Below are 24,917 nucleotides of genomic sequence, written 5' to 3'. Positions count from 1 at the left end.
TAACCGCTTGGTAGAAAAATCTGATATTTTGATACAATCAAGCCAAGTGTCTCACGAACATCCTTCAACTAGAATTACTCCAAAATTCATCTATTTTACCATGTTTTTCTTCAGAGGAAGTCGAACGTCCTATATTATAAATACAATTCAAAGTATCAAAATTCTTCCAAAATATTAACCAAAATATACTAAGAATAGGGTTAAATATATAATATGAAATTAACTCATCAATGAGAGAAGCCAGCCCTGTGGAGGAGCCAGTTATTCCTCTGTTTCCTTTACTTGAGGAGAAGAGGAATAAAGGAAAGAGCAAGGAAGAATCCAAAACTAATCAGCCAGTGTTAGAAGAAATCCAAGAAGCAGAGTTGCCCGACCCCTTTTTATTCTCATTAAACAATAGAGGGCAGTGCGGGCCAGAAATAAAGTTGTTACTAGAAAAGCCACAAGCTGATACAATGATTGATACTGATCCCTTTCTACCGATCCCAATAAACATGATCAACCTAACAAGGGCAGAGAAAATGAAAGGGAAAACCACTTGGGAAATGAAAGCAGAAAGGAGGCCAATCGAGACACCAACTGAATGAGCTATCAAGTTGCCCGAAAAACCTAAAACTACTATAATCAAAGGAGTAGTGCTATGCAACAAGTGTCAATATGAATGCAAACTAGAGGTACCAACAGTAGGAGCTGATCAAGAGAAGGGAGAAGGAAGAACATGAAAATCGTGTGAATGTCATAAGAGTAGCTGAGAATGAAACCTCTAGGAACGTCTTCCAGAGGTTGGGGGGAGACTCTTAGCCAAAAAACTTGTCATAAGTATTCAGAAACCATAAAGCTTCAGAAGAAGTAGAGGACAAAGAGGCTAAGACGCCAAAGTGGGTGGATGTGAGGCCACCCCAGCCAAGTTATGCCCGTGGAGATATTAGAATGAAGGGAAGAACACATAACCCGATCACAAAGAAGAATCTTGCTCGACTTGGGCAAATATGGTATATAGTCGGAATGGATGTAAGGCCTGTTAAAGATATGATAGCCTCTATGATCAGGAAAGTCCAAAGGAAGTATAGGGCCCACATGAACTCGTTGAAAGTTCACACTACTTCAGAAACCTCAGAGAATGTAAAGTTCAAAGATGTACCTCATAAAGGGAGAAATCAACCTCATTGGAGATGTAAAAAGGAGGTGAAGAAGGCAAGCAATAAAACCGAAGAGGAAGGAGATCATGTACCACAAAGCCCAGAGAGCTCAACATGATAAGATAATGATGACGACACCTAAGTGGAGCCTAGAGCCATTCTGTTTCAAAACAATCTCGCCGAAGAGAATGATACCCTCACCATTGCTGGTTGACACTCTCTGCGATAGCCTAGTACAGGCACAGAACTTTGGCATAACTCAAGAGGAGGCATTGCCTAAACTGATGCTGCCAGAAAAAGCACAGACTTGGTTTAATGAGTTTATGAACCACATTAAGGGTAAAGAGAAAGATTTACCCAGACCCAGCAATTTCCACATAAACATGACATATGTTTTATCAACCATGTTTCGCACCGAGCATGATCAACCTCCCATAATGGAAGGTGATTACTTGGCGACAGAACCTATGATGGCGCATATTAGTGTCGAATAAGCAGGACAAAAAGAACCCAGCCAAGCAGGCTTGCTCGAGCAATTAATGAAGAAGCCTTAAAGAATATACTCAGACAAAATGGTCTTCGTTCACCCGAGTTTGGCCCTGGCCAACCATCTCAATCCCATATACGTAACTATTCACCTAGGGGAGTACCCTTCAAGAGGGTCTTAATTGATGGAGGGGCCACGGTCAATGTCCTGCCATACAAGCAGATGAAAAGAATGTGCAGATGTGAGAAAGATCTTATTCCCATAGATCTCACGGTTTCTAGTTTCTCGAAAGCTATCACCAGGACTCATGGGACATTGCCATTTAGGTTCGAAACAAATCATGCTGGCCTTTTTTTATTGTAGATAGTACTTCTACTTATGAGGCTTTACTGGGCAGAGATTGGATTCATCAAAGTCTCTATGTGTCATCTACCTTAGACCAACAAGAGGATGTTTACCATGAAAAATGAGAAACAGGATCTGGGTTCTGGGAGATGGTAGAGGCCGAATCACAGCCATTCCTCCTTAAAGCCAACGTCGCAGAAGCCAACTTCTACAATCCTAGTGTTGGGATTCTTCAATGTTCAGGAGTTGATAAGAACGATTACCCAACTAAGGTGACGGCTCAAAAGCTTATAGAGCAAAGGTTATCTCTTACAAAGGAAGAATGAGATCGGCCATTTATCATCCAAATTCCCCAAGACCGTTAAATGTCGGAAAAGAAAATGAATGACCAAGTAGTTACAGTCAGGTCCTTAATAAAAAGACTGTTGATGTATGGAAGAGAGATGAAACAAGAGAGGGAAAACTCAACCGAGGAAGAAGAAAAGTGGAGTGGAGAGGCTTTAAGCAGCCGAGTGAGTAAAGAATAATCTTTTATGGAAGAGTTAGAAGCAGCCATATAAATGGTTGAATGTATATATGATCTGGATGAGCCAAATGATTTGCCCGAAAATCTAGAGTTGGTTGAGTTTTCATGTATAGAGCCTGACAAACCGGCCCCAAAAGTACAAGACCCTTTGAAGACCATTCATTTAGGGACTGAGGATGATCCAAAACCTATACAGATCAGTGGTTTATTGGAAACCAATGATCGGGCAAGGATTGTTAGTCTTCTGCGTGAATATAAAGATTGTTTTACTTGGCATTACACCGATATGCCAGGTTTAGATTCAACCTTGGTAGAACACAGAATGCCTATTAAGAAGGGATTTAAACCTGTCAAGCAAGCACCACGGAGGATGTCAAAAGAAATTGAAGAAAAGGTCAAAAAAGAAATCGAAAGGCTGGTGAAGACCAGATTTATTAGGTTTGCCAAATATGTTGAGTGGTTGGCCAACATTGTACATTTTTTACCAGCTATAACTAAAGCAGTTAGATGTTGTGTTGACTATAAAAACATTAATGGAGCCACGCCTAAAGATGAATACCCCATGCCCATGGCTGACCTATCCATAGATGTGATTACTAAATACAAAGTTATATCTTTCATGGATGGGAATGCTGGTTACAATCAGATAAAAATGGCTAAGGAAGATATACATAAAATAGCTTTTAGATGTCCAGGTCATATCGAAGCATATGAGTATTTGGTAATGTCATTCGGGCTCAAAAATGCCAATGCAACTTATCAAATAGCAATGAACGCCATTTTTCATGACTTAATCGGCCATAGCATGGAGGTATATATTGATGACATCGTGGTAAAGTCCAAAACTGAAGAGTATCATTTGATGGACCACGGACAACCCTTAATAAGAATGAGGATCCATAAGCTGAAAATAAATCCAAAGAAGTGTGATTTTGGGGTAAGATCGGGCAACTTTTTGGGATTCCTTGTTCATCAAAGAGGAATGGAGGTCGACAAAAACAAAGCTCGGGCAATAATGGAGTCACATTCCCCCACCAATAAAGTACAACTACAAAGGCTACTGGGAAAAATCAACTTCTTAAAGAGATTCATTGCTAATTTACCGAGCAAGATTCAGCCAAAGATAAATAAGAGTTCAAGTGGACCCACCACACCAAGAGGCTTTCAACAGCATAGAAGCTTACTTAGCTTCTCCACCAATGCTCATGCCACCTCAGAGAGGGAAGCTGTTAAAGCTTTATATTTGTTCCTCTGAGAAATCAATTGGAAGCTTGCTGGCCCAAAACAATGAAGGTAGGAAGGAACGAGCCATATATTATCTCAGTAAAGTCCTTACTGGGGTAGAGACAAGATATACTCCAGTGGAAAAATTATGTTTAGCTTTGTACCTTAAGGTATTACATGTTGCCTTGCCACATCCACATCATTGCCAAGACTGACGTGATCAAATATATGTTGTCAAAACCAATGTTGACAGGTAGAATTGGAAAGTGGATTCTCGCACTGTCAAAATTCAATTTTCAGTATGTACCTCAAAGAGTGATCAAGGGGCAGGCAATAGCAGACTTCTTAGCCAAACATCAAGAAACAGAAGATGAGCTTATCAACATCCCTGGAACTCTAAAGATGGTTAACCTTTGGATCCCACCAATCAAAGCCTCTCGGGCAGGGAAGAATGGGTTCAACAGGAAGTAAAGAGGATATCCAGCCTTTGGATTACTTCATGAAAGCTATATTTTGATGGATCTTGTACCAAAATGTTACAGGAGCAGGGATTGTCATCATCGATCCTAGAGGAACTCATCATTGTTATTCTTTCTTCCTAGATTATCAAGAAACTACCAATAATCGGGCAGAATATGAGGCATTAATAATTGGCCTAGAGATCTTGGTAGAGTTGGGGGCAACTGAAGTCAAGGTATTCAGTGATTCAGAGTTAGTGGTCAATTAATTAAATGGGGAGTACAAGTGCAGACACATCACCATGGCCGGTTATTACTTAGCAACCACTCAATTGTTAAGCTATTAGGGCACTGAAATATTAGTCAGCCACATCCCAAGAAGATCAAACGTGACTGCCAACGAGATGGCACAATTGGCTTTTGGAGTACAGATCCAAGATTTGAGGTCTGAATGGGATATCGAAATCCAGAGAAAGAATCTCCATTCTATCTTTAAAAGGGGATTCAGCGTAGATGTGTTGACTGAGGAAATAGAGATAGAAGATTGGAGAACACCTATTGTTCGGTATTTAAAAGATCCATCATTCCTTACAAGTAAGAAAAATAAATAACAAGAAACTAAATACGTCATGTGGGATAAATCTATGCTAAAAAAAACTCCAGATGGACTGTTATTAAAGTGCTTAGGCCAAGACAAATCAATAAGGGTAATGGCCGAAGTACATGAAGAGATCTACGGGGCACATCAAGCTGGAACTAAGATAAGATGGCTGCTTAGAAGGTATGGTCATTTTTGGCCTGAAATGGAAAAGGATTGCAAAGCTTATGCCTGAGGGTGTAAGGAATGCTAAAGACATGGGCCTCTCCAAAATATGCCCTGAGTGTCCTTAAACCCCGTGGTCAAGCATTGGCCCTTCAGAGGATAGGCGATGGACTTCATTGGGCAAATTCACCCATCTTTTAGCAAAGGACACACGTTCATAATCGTGGCAATGAATTACTTCACCAAGTGGGTAGAAGCTTCAGCAATGAAGACAATCACCTCGGGTGCAGTCAAAAAGTTCATTGAAACCAAAATCTTACACAAATTCGGGGTGCCCAGGATGATTATCACAGATAGTGAACCATCTTTTATTTCAAAAGAAGTGAAGGAGTTCGTAGGAAAGTTTAAAATAAAGATGATTCGATCTAGTCCTTACTACCCTCATTCATGATAGGAGCATATTCATGCGACTTAAATGGCTTGTTCTCGTACATTTACGTTATGTTTCTTTAGTTATTTTAGTCCTTTATGCTTCTTTTGTGTGTTTTCAGGATCATAAGATGTGTTTGTCGAAAGGATGCATTTTGGAGTAGTTTGGGGCATTAAATGGATTGCATATGCTTAACGCCAAGTAGATGGACGAAATTGAAGACCAAATTATCATCACCACCTATCATACAATTATACACTTATCATCACCACATATCATTCACTTATCACTTATCATATCATTCACTTATCACTTATCATAATCATTCACTTATCACTTATCATAACCATACACTCTTCCATACATATTTCAGTCACAAACACCAACCATTCCCTTGTGCCGTGCCTTCCCTAATAATCCAAACACCACACCAAATCCATCCCTTAAGGCCGTGGCCTCCCCCTTCCATTTTCACCACTCCCCAAACCATTCACACCATCAAACTATCCTTAGACCTTGTGCTACAACAAAGAGGAAGAGAAGCGGGCCTAAACGTTCATACAATTCAAGTTTGAGTTGTTGGAATGTTTAGGTGTTTCTTTTCCTTTGAATTCAATGTTTAATTTCAATTCTCTTTGTTTTGTACGTATGAAGAACTAAACCCCCCCTTGGCTAGGGGGGGATTCGAAATATATGTTTATGCTTGCATTTTGATTTGATTACTTCTAATTGCATTTCATAAGTTGTGGATTCAATTCGTTTAACCGTTTGATTGATAACTTATTTATGTATGTTTATTGAGAGTGCACACTTAATTTTCATGCATGAATATGACGCTAGAATATAAGTGAGTTTCACCTAATAGTTACGAACTTATATTCACAAGTAGTGGAGGTTGCTTATAAACAATCGCGTTAAACGAATTCTTGGCATAAGTTTCATGCGTATTCCATAGTAGCGAATGCCTCGTCAACACTTATAATTTTCATAGAGCGTAATGATTCTTGCTTGTATCTCTATTATGCAATCATGTAGGGGACTTGTGGGGAATGTTTTGGGTTGTCGTATGCAATCATCCAATTCAATAACGTTAGGAAGATTTGAAAGTTAATTTAAGCGGATCTAATTAACTTGGAGCATTGAGAATTCATGGTTTGTTGAAATGCAATTGGAAATCGTTTTATTATGCAAGTATAACATATGTGGAGATGAACCCCGTAGCTAACTTTCCATCCATTCAATTCCATCAATTTGTTCTTTCTTTTCTTGTTTCTGTTTTCATGTTTAATTTAACTTGTTGTTCAATTATGTTAAACATGTGGAACTAATTTCTTTTTAGTTAGAGGCGAATCTGAAGCCATGGACATATGTTGGTTATGATTTGATTTACTCCAGTTATGAATTCATGAACTTTAGATGTGGTTTACTTTTCTGTATTGATTAAGAACTTGTTTATGTATGTGGGTTGAGGGTCGACACTTAATTTGCATGCCTAAACTTGATGCTAGGATATAAGGGAATTTCACCTAATCGTTATGAACTTATATTCATGAGTAGTAAAAATCGCTAGTCACGATTGTGTTTAGTAAACCCTAGGCTGGATTAACATGCGTATTCCATAGTTATGAATGCCTAGTCGATGTTTATGATTTCCGTTGAACTTAATGATCTTTGTTGAATGTCTCTATGATAGGAGCATATTCATGCGACTTAATTAGCTTGTTCTCGTGCATTTATGTTGTGTTTACTGAGTTATTTTAGTGTTTAAGGCCACTTTTGTGTATTTTCAGATTATAAGGCCAAAGTGTGCAAGAAGATGCAAATTGGAGTATTTTGGAGCGAAAGAGGAATGAATGAGTTGAAGACTTGAAGAAACGACGAATTCCTACTCCAACGATGAATTCCTACCAAAATGAGGAATCCTACTCAAACAAGGTTTCCTACTTGAAGTAGGAAAGTTAACCCTAGGTTTCCCGTTTTGGTAACCTTTCCTAAACTTAAACGTCCGTATTTTCTAGCCACTTTGAAGGCCTTGTATGCACTTTAGGACGTAAAACTATGGCCCTAGCCCACTTTAAAGCCCAAGCCGTGCCTTTGCACTTTATTTTCTTACCTTTGTCGTGCATTCTAGAATAATGCACCCTAATCTCTCCCATTTTTCCACCATAAGCCGTGGCCCCCCCCATATTTTTATTTCACCCTAATAAACAATTCAAACCACAGCCTTCACTCCACACATTCACCATAATAAACTATTAACCATTCACCCTAAAAGACAAAAGATGGACTCTTGCCGCATCCACCATATAGCCCATTATTCTAATTAGCCATTCACCCTAATAATCCCATTATTCTTTTCAGCCAAAAAGACATCTCATTGCAGCCAATTCCCATTGATTGCCGTGTCTTCCACCATATTATATTTCTCTCCTAATTTCCAACCTTGCAGCCACCTTATCCACCATCCATTCAAGCCGTCCCATTATTCATTGACCCTAATAAACCCTAATTCATTCTTGCCGCAGCACTAGATCCCATTTATTTGATATTTTAATCGGCCAATCATGCTAATTATTCTCCAATAAGCCGTGACCCCCATGATCATTCATTATTATTCAGCCATTAACCCTAATACTCATCCATTCTCTCCCAAAATAACCCGTGCATTCCATTTCCCAAAACTCAAAGCCGTAGCCACCATAACCCTAATTTCCAACCTTGCCGTGCCACCCAACCTCCCTAAATCCATCCCTAAACCAGAAAATCACCCAAAAAACACAATAAACCTTCTCTGCCGCAGCAAGGAGAAGAGGAAAGAGGAGCTTCGACGCGCAGAAATTCAAGTGGAATCGTTGGGCGTTCTAGGTGTAATCAATCCTTTGTGCTTTATGTTTAAATTCAATTGTATTTCTCTTTTTGTGAACATGAGAGGCTAAACCCCTATTTAGCTAGGGGGTGATTCGAAACCATGTTTATGCTTGCAATATGATTTGATTACTTTTGGTTGGAATTTCATGAATGGTGAATTCAATTTGTTTAATTGCTTGATCGATAACTTATTTATGTATGTTGATTGAGAGTGCACGCTTAATTTTCATGCATGAATATGACGCTAGAATATAAGTGAGTTTCACCTAATAGTTATGAACTTATATTCACGAGTAGTGGAGGTTGCTTATAAACAATCGCGTTAAATGAATTCTTGGCACTAGTTTCATGCTCATCATAGTAACGAATGCCTCGTCGACACTTATAGTTTTCATGATGCTTAATGATCTTTGATTGTATCTTTATTGTGCTTTTCACGTAAAGGACTTTTAGAGAATGTTTTGAATTGCGTTGCGCTAACCCATCCAATTCATTAACTTAAGGAAAACTTGACGGTTAATTTAAGCGGACCTAATTAACCCGGGGTGTTGAGTTTCATAATTCATCGAAGGACCAACTGAAAATCAAATTGTATGCAAGTGTGACATGTGTGGAGAAGAACCTTCTAGCTAGCATTCATCCATATTTTCATCACATTCATATTTACATTCTGTCTTTAAATTACAATCTGTGCATTTAGTTTAATTTCGTCAAAACCTCAATCCCCCTTTACTTTAGTGTCTTATTTAGTTAGAAAGTGTCTTAGTTTGTGTTTATAAGTGTTTTGTATTCTTTGAGTCTTTTGATTTGTTTTAGTGTTTTATTGTTTAGTTTTGCATTCTTTGAGTCTAGTTTAGTGTTTTTAACGTTTGTTTTACGTTTTTGAGTCAGTTTCCAAGTGATTTAGTAATCCCTCCTAATCCCCGATCTAGAACGATCCCTACTTGCATCTTTACTACAATTGTCAAAAGAGGGTTTTAATTTGTGTGCTTAAATAGTTCGCATCACTCTATCATGCGTATTCCATGGTTAGGGACTTTGATTAGGAATAATTTGGTTGTAATGCGTATTCCATTCAATCCAATGAATCTAGGGAAATCTGAAAGTTAGTTTAAGCGGACCTAATTAACTTGGAGCATTGTCATTCATCATTTGTTGAAGTCATAACTGGGAATCAAATTATATGCATATGTTCATGTGTGGATAAGGAACCCTCTAACTAGTTTCTCATCATTCTATTTCATCAATTTCGTTTTTACAATCTGTTTTAATTAGAATCTGTGCATTTAGTTTAATCTCTTCCAAAACTCAATCCCCCTTTACTTTATTGTTCAATTTAGTTAGAAATCATTTTAGTTTGTGTTTTTAAAGCATTTTGAGTCTTTGGTTTGTCTTAGTGTTTTAAAGTTTAGTTTTGCATTCTTTGAGTCTAGTATAGTGTTTTATATTGTGTTTTTACGTTTTTGAGTCAAATCCAAGTGATTAACAATCCCTCCTAATCCCCGGTCTAGAACGATCCCTACTTACATACTTACTACAATTTGACAAAAAGAGGGTTTAATTTGTGTGCGTATAATTCTCGCATCAATTCAAACAATCAAGCAAAAGCTAGCAACAAGGTCTTGGTGAACATTATCAAGAAGATGGTGGCAGAAAGCCCCGAAAACTGGCATGAGAGGTTGGGAAATACTTTGTGGGCTTATAGAACTTCCAAGAGAGCAGGAACTGGAACTACTCCTTATACCCTAACCTTCGGGCAAGATGATGTCATCCCCATGGAAATTAATGTCAATTCTATCAAGATTCAGCACCAATTCGGGCTACATAGTGAAGAATACATTCAAGCTATGTGTCAAGGAATTGAAGTTCTTAATGTAGCCCGAATCAAAGCCCTAGACAAAATCCAAGAGGTGAAGAAAGCTGTTGCCCAAGCATATAATAAAAAGGTAAAAATAAAAACTTTCAAGGAAGGAGAGTTGGTTTGGAAAGCTATTTTGCCTTTGGGAGCTCAAATCAAAGGCTTTGGAAAATGAAGCTCAATTTGGGAAAGTTCTTTCATTATTAACAAAATACTGGACAAGGGTGGATATTACTTAGCAAATGTGGAGGGAGGCTTGCAAAAGCATCCAATCAATGTTAAATTCCTAAAGAAATATCACCCGGCCATTTGGGACGTTAGGGACTGTTAAAAGAAGAAGTATAAGCGTCGCATGAAATCTAAAGTCAGTTTTGTGCTTATCATATATGGATCTCAAGAGGATGCAAGACAAAGTGATTTAAAGAAATATTGTTCATTTCAGTGAATATTGAAAGTTACATCAGATTTAGCTCAATGGTTTTACATCCTTAACTAAGGAAGTTATCCTAAAAGATTGGGTCTACATTTTTCCCGACTCCTCCTAAAACATTATTACTAGTGGCCAAATATGTTTCAATATGTCCAACTTTCATTTGTTGTCTTGACTCCTTCAAATCTTATGTGCCTTCTCCCAAAAGCTCGACTAAGTTGTCTGGCCAATCAAGTCGTGGTAGTTGATCCTGAAGCATACACCTATGATGATGAAGTGACCAAGAAAGCAAAAGCTATGGGGAAGTCTGGGTTTGTGAATATCAGCACAAGCGAGATCTACCAGTGCGATTAAGGCTACTCAGTTACTTCTCAATGTTATAGAAGTCCTGAAGCGGAAGCGGGGAGTAGTGCGCTTTTCTGAAGATATTATAAGAACTGGTTTCTTATTAGGCATGTTATCTCCAACAATGATTGGGACTTGAGAAGTCCATGCAGGTTCCAAGGGATGCATTTGTCCCTCTTTGAAAGAAAGCCTAGTATAAAGGCCTACCCGAGGACGATGAAGGCCATTAAGAAGGTGATGCATGGTGGAAATCCTTTCACCAGTCTTAAAGGAAAATTGGATTCATGCGGCTTCGGGTATCTTTGAGAAGAAGATGGGAAGAAAAGTTGGAATTATAAGGGTCTAAAAACATTTAAAAGCTCTGAGAGATTCTGGGAAGATTTTGATAATTCAGAAAGACTCAAATTGGTTAAAGTATTTGGCCAGAGAATGGATTAAAGGGAGTTTTATAGCGAATGATCAAGTGACGGTTAGGATTCATATGTTAGTGCAAAGGACCTAGTTCACAAACGGCTACATTAAGACGGCATAAGTTCCGAGTAAAGGCATGCGATGGTGGTTACTGAAAAGTGGTTGTTCAATCATTATTAGCACCTCGGTTTGTAGGCTTAACAACGATTGAAAAGGGTACTGTTTAGGTTATTATTTAACTTTGGGCTTCAAGAGAAGAAAGCCCAAAAGAGCTCAATAAATGAGATTTTGCCTGAGGCCCAGGGTCAAGCCCAAATACCCATCTCGAGACAATATGACGACTCCCCATTTAATGAAAAGGTTAGGTGCTTACAAGAGAAGTGACAATCGATGGAAATCAATCCACCTACTATCAGCCCAAAAGCACTTTCTAAATGGCAGAACATAAAAAAATACTGATGACTCACTACCTTTCAGTTGCTTTTAGGCAAGAACATAAAAAGTACAGTTGGGGTTAATTCACCTATAAAAGGAGGAAAAGGGCCCAAAGACAAGGACACTCAACCAATCAAACAAACAAACATACAACTTGCCTCTCAGTCAAGCAAATACCCAGAAAGTTGTGCTTTGTCCAGATTATGTACCCTTTTAGCCTTAGACTCCCCTTAAAAAGACATCTTTTATCTAGTGTAAAAGCTCTGCTACCTTTTCTAAATGATGTAGTATCGATTCTCTTATGTAAACATGTTCACCACTCATCCTGCTTTAAGTACTCAACCCTCTGTAACTATAAAGAGAATAGACCGCAAGACATTTAAACCTTGCCCGACTCTTTTTGTTTTGTCTTTACGTTAATAGATATGGTGTTATGATGTATTCTCCAGTATATATTCAAGTCATTTCCAGTCCTTTGATAAGCCAAAGTTCCTTCAATTCTCAGATATGGTTCACTTAATGGTTTTACCGTCATAAGAAGACTAAATGTGAATTGAACTGATGACTTGATCAGATCTGGACCTCCACCCTTTAAGCATACAAGATAACCAACTAAAAGTCCTTCATCTCAAGGCATAGAAAAGAACTTAATGTAGACTTAACCCATCTACGACAATCCTTTGATAACAAAAGGTCATAATAACTTGGGGCGCAAGTACTCGGCTTAAACACACTTGTTCTACATCTGCCATACTGAGATGGCAATGGCACGCCTAAGCACTCAGTTAGTTTTGATCGTGAGCCTCAAGGCCTACACCTAAGGCCCCACAAAGGCACCTTTTGGAACTAACTTTGTCCTCCTCTTCCAGCATCTCAACAAGCCAGAGCCCAACAATCAACCAAAGTGCCAACTCCTCAGGGAGCTGTGTGCTTGAGCCAAGGACCCCACCCAGCAAGATTTCTTGCCCGAACACTATGAACCAGAGCCTTACCCACAAGCTTGATTCCATTCTCCATTAATACCATCTTCATAGACCTTTCAAGATAGACCCCAAGTTCTTCAACATCCTGAGTCACCATGAACCCAATTCTTGACCTACTTAGTCGAATCTTATACACCCGTACAAGCAATGGAATTACAGTTTGCTTTCTAAGAAACTTGTTAAACCAATTACGTCGTGGATTGCCTAGTTTTTCCTAAAACTATAAATCGTGCTTAAAAGATAGTATAGCCACAAAAAGTAGATATGAAAGTAAGTACCTGTCCGCATAACCTTTAGCACATGTATTCTCTACGCCCTTCGATGCTCTGGAAGATGGATTTGGCGTAGTCACCATAAATTCCATGGATGGTTGGGTGTAAATGCTCCTGCCATTTAGTTGGGGGTAATTACTAAGACCATATCCAAAGAAGATGTCAAATTTTGAACCTAAAATTTAAATTTGACAGCTTATGTGGCATTTTGACATATTTTTATATTTTGCTCTCCACCCGATATGTCAAATTAAACTATTATTTTATTACTTTTTTTTTCTTAATTTAAGTCTTATTTTATTACATTATGTTTTGCTATCCTTCGCTGACTCGCCTTTTGATCCATTTTGCGCAAGCTCAAGGACGCCATCCACTAGATCATTGTCCACCGATCTGCGCCCAATTGGACCCCCCTTTTGCCTGGCGCCTCCTATTGGGTCCCTCCTCCACGATCGAGATCGCACAGCCTGGCTTAGCTGGTCGATAAGTTGGCCAAACCTTTGAGTGAGGAGGAGATCATGTCTATGAGCACCATTAGAGGGTGGCCTTCTTCTGCTTATTTTATCGAAGGTTTGCTTCCCTTTTTTCGATTTTATTAATTGGGTTATGTTCAAAATTGGGTTTTTATCCTTCAATCAATTGAGATTGGATTGAATTGTGTGTTGTGGTTTATTTAATTGGATCATCTAATTCGTTTCTGCATCTGGGTTTGTTTCTGAATTGTGTAATTTTCTCTCTTTAGATGAGAATTGGAATATCGAAAATCGAAAACATTTACAAATCGATCGTATTTTGAGGCATTGATCTTGTGTTGTTCTATGATGAAAGGTTGCTGGAATGATTAAGATAAAGGAATTAGTCTGGCTTTTTTTTTTTAATAAATGACATTAAAATATTAATAAAAGACATTTAATAATTAGTAAAAAAAATTAAAACTGCTATCAAATTTGTCAAGAAGCCCCTTTGCTGCCATTTCATGTCATATCACATAGGATTTGGCATTTCGGTTGGAAACAATTAAGGGAAATTTTATTTAAACTCATGTAACCTCATTCTACACCCAACTTAAACTTAAAATATGAATTGTCTTTTTTACCCTATTGCATAATTACCATCAAGTAGAAGACGAAATTAACTATAAAACTAAAATTTATCAATAAACCCACACCCAATAATCAAGCCCTACCATCACAAGACAAAATTATGAGGCACAAAATGATGGAGAAACGAAACATGCAACAAAAGAAGGATTTGAAACCCGAAGATCAGTATTAACCTTAACAACAGTCACACAGATGACTGATCTTACAAGTTTCAAAATGCATCAGACGAGGTATAATCTAGATACCAATAAAGCACTTAATATTCCTTTCGAAGCATGGAGAATCGTACCGCAGGAACTCATCAACTATGTATCATTCTTTTGCATTTTGAAAGAAGAACATAGGCCACCATAGCTGAAGATTGCCTTTATTTGTTAACAGAGGACAATCAATCTATCAACAACAGAACTTATAGCTGAAGAATGCCTTTATTTGTTAACAGAGGGCACCATATATGGTCCTTCTAGCCTTAAACATGCATAAGAAAAACTATGATAAACAGTATGTCCACAGATCATATTCTTTCTGGCAGATATAACACCTAAAACTATCAATTCGCTTTGAAGTGAGACCTGTTATAAATGGTTTACCTACTCCAGCAGGAACGTGTGCTCTGATTTTGGGTTGCATTGGATTTTTATTTTACAAATGAGTGTGAAGATAAATTTACATCATGAATTAGGTTGAATTGGGTTTGTGAGGGTAGTTTAGGTAATAAATTTGGGTTTAAAAGATATTGATACTTTAACAAAAAATAATATGAGTGTAGAGAGTAAGTTGGGTGTAAAAAGAGATTGTATGGGTTCAAATAAAATTTCCCAACAATTAATGATTGTCTTTTTTTACTGTTATAACTTATGTGGATAATTTGATATCTCTTTTAAAGATGCTCTAAGTCGCCTTTTGTTATTTTCAGTAGATCGGACCTTCTCAATGTCGTCTATGTTCCTGATGCGACCATATGTACTTGAAGAGCTCAGTGGACCCCGCTTCCCCCTTTCAGTAATCCAGACCCACATATCGGTAGATCCAGTACCAAATTTGGTAAAGGTAAAAGTAAAGAGATTCTCCAACAAACAGAACAAATTGGACAACAAGAAGGTTGAAACAAGAAATAGACTGAAAAGGAACTAGATTTATGGGATTGAACGAAAGTAGGTAGAATTAGTTAGGTAACATTAATAAAGAAAGGACCCAGCAGAAAAGAGGAACGTGGGTGAACCAAGATAAACAAACAAAATAGAAGAGAAATGAAGATTGGACTGCTAAATGTACGAATTTTCAGTGAAGAAGTTGCGAAATTGAGACAAACACCACCTCTCACAGAAGAGAGAAAGACGCTCACTAAGCAAAATGATACTTAGTACAATGATCGTATTTATTTTCACTTAAAATTCCATAAACAATTAATAAAGCAAAACCAACTTAAAATTCCATAAACAATTAGAAAACTCAATTTTTTGTTGTGATTTTTAAGTTGTTAAATATTTGAAGTCTTTGAATATAAATTAATATAATATTATGCTTAATATGCATTTGGTATTTGCCACTTAGTTAGACCTGGCAATTTCTTACACAATCCGTTAACACGACACGAAAATAACAGGTTTTGGGTCAACACGATAACTAATCGGTTCATTATTGGGTCACACAATAATAACCCATTAATAACGGATCCTTAACAAGTTTACACGAGAATGACACGTGGGTAACCTTTTTCTTCACGATAAGAAAAAAATTATTTTGATGATTTTAATTTTTTAAACTACTAAAAAAAACTTACTATAAAATACAATAGATATAATGAATATGTATATATTGTTTATTAATTATTATTCTATATAAATTTTAAAATTTAAGTTTTATTTATTTATTTTTATAGTGTAATATAGGCAAAGATTGAGATTAAAAAAATCATAAAACACATTAAAAATAAAAATATCAAACACATTAAAAAATATATAATAATTAATTTACATGTGTGAAAAATATGCAAACGCTCGTAGTCGCATCCTCTACGCTTTGAGGATGGGTATATGATCGGTTGAATTTTTAAAACCATACAAACTCTCATGAATATTATTTTTAAGAGAGTTCAAAATAAAAAAAAATTCATAATCATTAATGTATAAGTCTGAAAGATGTGAAAGCATAATAAACGTTTATAATTGCATCATTAAGGCTGAGACGATGGTTACATGGTCATTTAGATTTTTAAAACCCTCCAAATCTCATGAACAATGTTTTTTTATTTGAGTGCAAAATTAATAATAATTATTGTAGAAGTGTGAAAAATGTAATCATTCGTAAAGAAAAGCGTTACAACTTTCATGAAGGGGTTAACTTCGAAATTTAGTATGTATATACTAATTTAGTATTATGTTTTACATTTTTTTGGGTCAAATTATGTTTTTCATTTTCATTTTTATTGATTTAAAATATATTTTTCTTAACGGGTAACGGGTCGGGTCATATTACCTGATAATATTAACGGATTGATTTCGGGTCGGGTCATATTACCCGTTTACTTTAACAGGTATTACACGACACGACCTGTTAAGCTAGTGGGTATGACACGAACACGAGAAACACGACACGAATGTCAGGTCTACACTTAGTACAATGATCTATTGGCATTTATTTTCACTTGTAAGTGAGTCTTAGATTTGATTCTCGTCAAAGACGAATTTGAATCACTTTCTTAACGTAGATTACAAATAATGTTTAAAAAAAATATATGCATCCTTTTTCCTTGGGATTGTAGCCCTTTAAGTATAAACCTCAAATTCAAAAGGATACGGTGATCAATGCTCAGCCAAGCACTAAATATCTAGTCTCAAATTGCATCCAACGGTGAGATGATCACTGATGTAGGAAAATATAATCTCAACATGCTTAAAATAACGCTACAATAATTTAGAAGTCCAAAATTGAAAATCTCTGTAGTCCATTGTCATCAAGCAACTAAAAGAAAGAACGATTTCCTAACGCATCCTAATTCAGAATGTTCACATGTTCATTCGAATCATGATGTGCTGGTCAACATTCAAAAAGTGATGAAGTTATAAAGTAAAATTGATGTGTAAAAATGAGAATAAATTTGAACGTTAAATAAATAAACTAGAGTGTTAATGGGCGGCACACCTTTTTATCACCACATAAGCTAGCACATAAGGACTACACTAAAAACACATAAAAACTGCACTTTCTTCACGAATTTTAGAAACCATTGGAGATTATTAGCTACCTCCTAAAATGGAGATTTAGGACGTCCTCTTTGTACAATTATTCTTGAGAAAGTTGACAAACTGGCCAAGGTAGTGGTCTTGGTGCAGCTTGTGATCACCAAAAACAGCTGCAGCTTTCCTTGCATTGGATCTCAGCTTCTCTCCTTCCTCTTCCACCATTGCATGCCTCAGTTTTTTGGATATCTCATCTCTACTAAACGACCCATCTCCGCTGCGTTTCACTTCGACAGCCAGACCCTCATCCTCCAAAAGCCTTGCATTCAGTAGCTGATCAAAGACCATTGGTAGAGCAACAAGAACATGCACAAATTGAAGAGTCTCAAGTATAGACCCCCATCCAGAGTGAAACAAAAAACCCCCAATTGATGGGTGTGCCAAGATTTCCATTTGGGGCACCCACCCCAAGTAAACAAGCCCTTTCTCTGATGTACGGTCAACAAACCCTACTGGCAAGGCATCAGCATCATTATTTGCCCAACTGGGTTTTCTGAGTGCCCAAAGAAAAGGGAGTTCTGATAGCTCCAGCCCATAAGCTATCTCAAATAGGGGTGGGCACGGTGCGGTTCGGTGCGGTTCCACCCCTAAATTGGAACCGGAACCGAAATATATTAACGGTTCGATTTGGTGCGGTTCCACTTAAATTTATGACTAGAACATTACGGTTCGGTCTACACCGGTTCCGATTCGGTTCTTGCCGGTTTACGGTTCCTAATAATAAATTATTTGAACACCAAATTATTATGCATTCAAATACATCTTCTAAAACTGATTACATAAAGTTGCATACAACACATCTTTTTTAATGCATTCAAATACATCTTCTACAACTAAAATACATATGCACTGATCAATCAGTCAACAAACAAAAAAATGATGAAACAAATTGCAAGTTTTCAGACTTTAGAGAGCAAGCAAGAAGCAGCAGCTCCTGTACACAAATTTTCAACCTATTTTTCAACCTATTATACCATGACATGTGTGTGTATATATAATTTATTTATTTATTTATTATTAATAAAACGGTTCGGTTCGGTTCGGCCGGTTCTTGGTCATTCGAAACCGGAACCGGAACCGGTTTGAATGGTTCGGTTCGGTTTTTCACTCAAAGTTGACTTTTCCGGTCAACACGGTTTTTTTCGGTTTTTTTCTTACGGTTCAATGCGGTTTTGCGGTTTGGCGGTTTTTATGGCCACCCGTAATCTCAAAGACTTGCTCTTTACTCAACTTACACTCATTCCCAAACCCTACTAACACAACTGACCTGGTTTCGTGCTTATCAAGCCATTCAAAGATCCCATCATCAGTGAAAATTCCCCTTTTTGCCCTTTTTTTTGGTTTCTCAGGAGGAAGCAGACCTGTACATTACTGGCTTTCCAGTAACTTTCTTGTAAACCTCCAAGTATTATCCTTCAACCTCGTCGCAAGAACGAATGGCTAAAACTTGACTTCCTGAAACAATCTTGGCAAGTCTTGCAGAATCACTTATCCCACTTCCATTCGCTCCAAAAAAGCCTCGAGGCACATAAAACGCTTCGAACTCTCGAAACGCCACCGTTGAAGGAAACGCAACCCAATCCGGTGGCGATGTTAAGCTTTCCCGTGTTGGGAGAGCATGGTTTCTATTTGCACCCAAGAGATTTTCTGGTCCGCCAAAGAAGACACTGCCAGCCATACAGAAAAGAGAAAAATACCCAACTGGAATACCATACTCTTTGGCGATGTCGACCACCCAATGAGCTGCATAGTCAGATATTATCCAATCAGGCAGCTGCTCCCTAATGAACTGCTTAATGGGTTTCTGCAGCAGATCATATGCAATCTTCAAGTTGTCTGTTTTTTCAAAGGGTACATCCACTGTGATAAATTCTTGATGTTGTTTTGAAGTTGATATTTTAGGAGGGAAAGTTTAACACGGAAGAGGAAAGGTTTTTTCAGGAATGTGCAGAGCTCTCTGCACAGAGAGCAGCAACGCAGATATTTTATAGAAATATCAGAACAACAACTTTCTGTTACAAGCTATCTCAGCCCTTAATTCATAAAACAGAAATCTAAGCCTACACTTGTCCTATGAGACTAAGTAATGACTTAACAGTTGATCCCTTCCTTGTCAGCCATTAGATCAAAAACAACTTTCATTTGATTCCAACACTCCCCATCAAATGAATTTTGGTTTTGATCCCAAGCATTTCTCTGAGATAAACAAATCTGTCTTTAGGTAGAGCTTTGGTGAAGATGTCTTCCATTTGATCCTGAGACTTGCAGTAGATCAGTTCAATGGTATTCTCCTGCAATGCTTCCCTTATGAAATGAAACTTCCTTTTGATATGTTTAGTTTTCTGGTGAAAAATAGGATTCTTAGTCATAGTTATTGCTGATGTGTTGTCACACATAAGTGGTGTAGCATCCACTTGCATTTCACCAAAATCCTTTAACACAAACCTCAACCATATAGCTTGAGAGGTAGCCATTGCAGTACTCACATACTCTGCCTCAGCCGTAGATAGTGCAACACTTTGTTGCTTGACAGAAGCCCAAGAAAATATTCCAGAACCAAATGAAAATGCATATCCTGAGGTACTTCTCATGTCATCTTCACTGCCTCCCCAATCACTGTCACAGAAGCCAACTAGGATTGCTTCTTTTCCCTTCTCATACTTGATCCCATAGTCTAAGGTCCCTGAGATATACCTGAGTACTCTCTTAGTAGTTCCCATATGAATTCTTGTGGGATTATGCATGAACCTTGATAAGAGACTGGCTGCATACATAATGTCAGGCCTTGTTGCAGTCAAGTAGAGTAGACTCCCAACAATTTTCCTATAGATATTTTCATCAGCAGGTTCAGAACCATCCATTTTGCAAAGCTTCTCATTTGTGATCAATGGTGTTCCCACAGATTTGTATCCTTCCAGATTGAATCTTCTAAGCAGAGATTGTGCATACTTCTCTTGATGTATGAAGATTCCAGTAACATCTTGAATTACTCCAATTCCCAAGAAGTGATGCAGTAAGCCAAGATCTGTCATCTCATATTGCCTCATCATGTCTTTTCTGAATTCTTCAATCATTTCTTCACAATTTCCAGTAAAAACCACATCATCAACATATATGGACACAATAAGCATATCAGTTTTCTCACCAGTTTTTGTGTACAATGTAGCTTCACTAGGACTTTTGTTAAATCCACATCTGTTGAAGTAGGAGTCTATCTCACTGTACCAAGCCCTGGGGGCTTGTTTGAGTCCATACAGTGCCTTGTTTAACTTATACACTCTCTCTTCTTCATTTGGAACTTCAAAGCCTTGTGGTTGATCCACGTACACTTCTTCCTCCAGTGTGCCATTTAGAAAGGCTGATTTAACATCTAATTGATGAAGTTTCCATCCCTTTTGAGCAACAAGAGCAACCAAGGTTCTGATAGTGTCTAACCTTGCCACAGGGGCAAAGGTTTCATTGAAATCGATCCCTGGTTGTTGTGAGTAGCCTTTGGCTACCAGTCTTGCTTTATTCTTCTTTATAGATCCATCCAGATTCAGCTTGGTCTTGTAGATCCATTTCACACCTATCACAGGTTTATCACTTGGTCTGTTCACTAATTGTCAAGTAGAGTTTTTTTCAATCATGGTGATTTCTTCACTCATAGCTTTCTGCCAAGATTAATCCATTTCTGCTTCTTCAAAACTCTCTGGTTCAGCAATACAGTAGTTGCAGACTGCATAGATCTCATCTAAACTCCTTAATTTTAATGGAGTTGTTTCTGGGGAGGAACCTTGCAATTCTTGTCCTTCTGCATTTGAAGTAGTGGACTGAGATCCTTGTGATGGTGTGGAGAAATCGTTTTGACTTCCACCTGTTATAACAGGTTCATTTTCAGGTTGCACAGTTGCTTGTGTTCTTTCCATTGTTCAATGTTTTTGGTTTCCCAATTCCATGCTTCATTTTCTTTGAACACCACATCTCTTGAGATTATAACCTTATGTGTCTCAAGGTTGTAGAGTTTATAGCCCTTTTCACAGGTTCCATAGCCTACAAGAACACACTTAATACTGTTGACTTCAAGTTTGTGTCTTAATTGAGATGGTATATGTGCATAGCAGATTGATCTGAACACCTTCAAGTGATTTACATTTGGTTTTCTACCACTAAATGCCTCAAAAGGTGTTTTCTTCTCGAGTGCTTTAGTTGGACACCTGTTTAGAAGATACACAGAAGCATTGACTGCCTCACCCCAGAAGGAAAGTGGCATTTTCTTATCATGCAGCATTGACTTGGTCATTTCAACCACAGTCCTATTCTTCCTCTCAGCTACACCATTCTGCTGTGGTGTGTAAGCCACTGTCAGTTGCTTCTGTAGTCCTGCCCCTTCACAAAATTCTTGGAACTCAATGAAAGTGAACTCACCACCTCTGTCACTTCTTAGTCTTTTGATCTTCAAACCACTCTGAAGTTCAACCATTACTTTGAACTTTTTGAAAATAGTAAAAACTTCACTCTTGTTTCTCATGAAATAAACCCAAACCATCCTGGTGCAGTCATCAATAAATAACAGAAAATATCTGTTCCCACTGAATGTAGGTGTTTTCATAGGACCACACACATCTGTGTGAATGAGTTCTAGAGGTTGGCTTGCTCTCCATGCATTTCCATTTTCGAAGGAGTCCCTGTGATGCTTCCCTAGTATGCAACCTTCACAAGGTTCTTTTGTTTCCTGTAGCTCAGGCAGTCCAGTCACCATTTGTAATCTCTCCAAGTTCTTCAAACTGTGAAAGTTGAGATGTCCATACCTCTTGTGCCATAACCACGAATTCTCTGCAACACTTGCTTTTAGAGCAACTGAGTTAGTGTAGTCTAGCATAAGTGGAAAACTTTTGTTTTCAGTCATGCCAACTTGTGTTACCAAGTTTTGGAGACTTCTGTCATCAAAGATCTCCACCATGTCATCCCCAAAGAGTAAGAAATAACCATGTGCAATCATTTGTCCCACACTAAGGAGATTTTCATCAAGGCCAGGTACTAGTATCACATCCTTGATGAATCTTCTTCCACCCTTTGTCTCTAGAACAAGAGTTCCTTTTCCAGTTGCTTCCACAAGTTGACCATTTCCCATTTTAACTCTGCAATTGAAGCTTCTGTCAATGTTGACTAATAGTGATTCATATGCAGTCATGTGATTACTGCATCCACTGTCAATGTACCAGATTCCTTTTTTATTTTCAGTTCTTGCAACACTACACGCATAAAAAACATTTACTTCTTCTTCTTCTGCTCTATGTGCATAGTTGACAGCTTGGTTCCTCCTTGGATTACAGTCCTTTGCCAGATGACCAAATCTTTCACACTTAGTGCATTTGGGCTTTCCCTTATACCAGCAGACACCATAGTGTAATTTGTCACATATTTTGCACTTGTTTTTAGTGGAATCACTGCTAGTTTCTGATTTTGGTTGTGGAGTGAACTTGTTATCCCATTTCTTCCTTTTTCCTTTCCAGAATTTCTTTTGATTTGAGTTGTTCCCCTGAGCCTTGTAGCTGCTATCTCTGTCAGTCACACTTAGGCTAGTAAAAGCCTTTTCAGCTAAGCTTTCAGAGTGCATGTTTAACCTCTGCTCATATCCTTTCAGTGTACCAATCACTTCCTGAACCTCAATAGAATCAAGGTCCTTAGTTTCTTCTATAATGGATGCAATGGAATCATAGGATTTGGGGAGGCTTATAAGTATCTTTTGCACTAATCTTTGGTTTGATAGTTCTTCACCAAGAGTTTTCATTTGATTCACTATATCAGTTATCCTTGTTAAATAAACAGATAAAGATTCGCCATCATTCATTCTAGTGTACTCAAAATCTCTCCTTAAACATTGTAGTTTGACAGATCTAACATTTTTGTCACCCCGGAATTCTTGTTGAAGAACATCCCATGCAGCCTTGGATGATTCAAAGTTTGAGATTCGAGGAAATATTTCGTCAGAAACTGCCCCTTGAATGATGCCTAGAGCTTTTGCATCTCTGGTTTCATTAATCTTCATTGAGCTCTTAACTGACTTTTGATCTTCATCACTGGAATCATCACGAGACTCTGCATTTTCGATACCCTTGTCCACCAAGTTCCAGAGATCATATGATTTGAATATGGTCTTCATCTTGATGGACCAAAAATCGTAGTTGGACCCATTGAAGATAGGAGCCCTCAGATTTCCTCCACTGCTCGAAGTAGCCATGTGAGACTTGTAAGAGCAGTAAGGTTTTCAAAAAAATTCTGGTTGAGTTTCCCTCCTTTTTTTTCAGTAGTACGAAGCACACAAAACGCCCAGTTCTTAATTCTTGATCGGAACCTAAGCTCTGAGGCCATGATAAATTCTTGATGTTGTTTTGAAGTTGATATTTTAGGAGGGAAAGTTTAACACGGAAGAGGAAAGGTTTTTTCAGGAATGTGCAAAGCTCTCTGCACAGATAGCAGCAACACAGATATTTTATAGAAATATCAGAACAACAACTTTCAGTTACAAGCTATCTCAGCCCTTAATTCATAAAACTGAAATCTAAGCCTACACTTGTCCTATGAGACTAAGTAATAACTTAACAGTTGATCCCTTCCTTGTCAGCCATTAGATCAAAAACAACTTTCATTTGATTCCAACACACTGTGGCCTCAGCTCCTTCCAGCAAGAAGCCGGGATCAAATGGAGGAAATGGAATGGGGACTAAATGTATAAAGGGCTGTAAATCCGTTGAAAATTTTGGGAGCTTTTGGATGTTTTTTGGCGTGGATATGAAGGAGACATGAACTTTAGCTTTTGCCAAGGCTACGGAAAGTTGGAAATACGGGATAATGTGGCCAAAGGAAGACCATGGAAGCATCACAACTCTAAGATATTTTGCCATGATTGGGTTTTTTCTCCGTTGGATGGAATTTGCTATGAGAGGTTTTTTTCATCTAATATGTATAGTAAAAATGTTTATCCTGATGTTGGAAAGCTCACCCTATATTTTAAGAGTGGTGGTGCAAAATGAGTTTGTTACAGTAAAGTTCTACTTATAAAATTAAAGGAAAATTAATGAAAATTTCAAAAAAAAAACTTTAGTTTTAATAACAAATGACAAATAAATGTGTAGTGAATAGTATTAGGAAAAGATAAAAATGTGATTTTTCGTTAACAATAAACAGTACCTGGAGTGTTTCATTAAAGCTCTCTAAAATTAAAGCGTAACATTGTTAAGGTCATATGTTCGAATATTTTTTTATATACATTTGTTGAGACTACTTCATAATGTATTTCAACAATTTAACCGTTTAAATTTTAAATCTTCCCTCAAATACCATATCTCTACAAAAAGTACGTAAATCCGAAACCATATCACCATTGGATTCAATGGTAGTCATTTTAAGTGTTTTCTTGGAAAGCCGTATTCGTCCATTTTTTCAGTACAAATGAATATCATAATAATTTTAAATTTATATATATTTTTTTTCAATGAATATTGATGAATAGTGAATTAAATATAATTTGCTCGGATCCTTGAAAAAAAATTACAAAATAAAAATCACAAGAAAATGTTTCAAAATGTATCCCCTCTGTTCTTGGTAACCTTGAA

At 37.6% G+C, this 24,917-nt stretch overlaps 1 pseudogene; it reads right to left on the bottom strand.

Annotated features, from left to right (window-relative positions):
• Nucleotides 1-17,203: 17,203 nt before the first annotated feature.
• LOC148699149 (putative UDP-rhamnose:rhamnosyltransferase 1) lies at nt 17,204-24,214 on the bottom strand (annotated as a pseudogene).
• Nucleotides 24,215-24,917: the final 703 nt, after the last annotated feature.

This window comes from Pyrus communis, chromosome 1, assembly GCF_041283825.1.
Source record: "Pyrus communis isolate YQ-2024b chromosome 1, ASM4128382v1, whole genome shotgun sequence".
Taxonomy (NCBI): Eukaryota; Viridiplantae; Streptophyta; class Magnoliopsida; order Rosales; family Rosaceae; genus Pyrus; species Pyrus communis.
The sequence above is the reverse complement of the archived record's forward strand: the minus strand, read 5'-3'. Positions and strand labels throughout refer to the sequence as shown.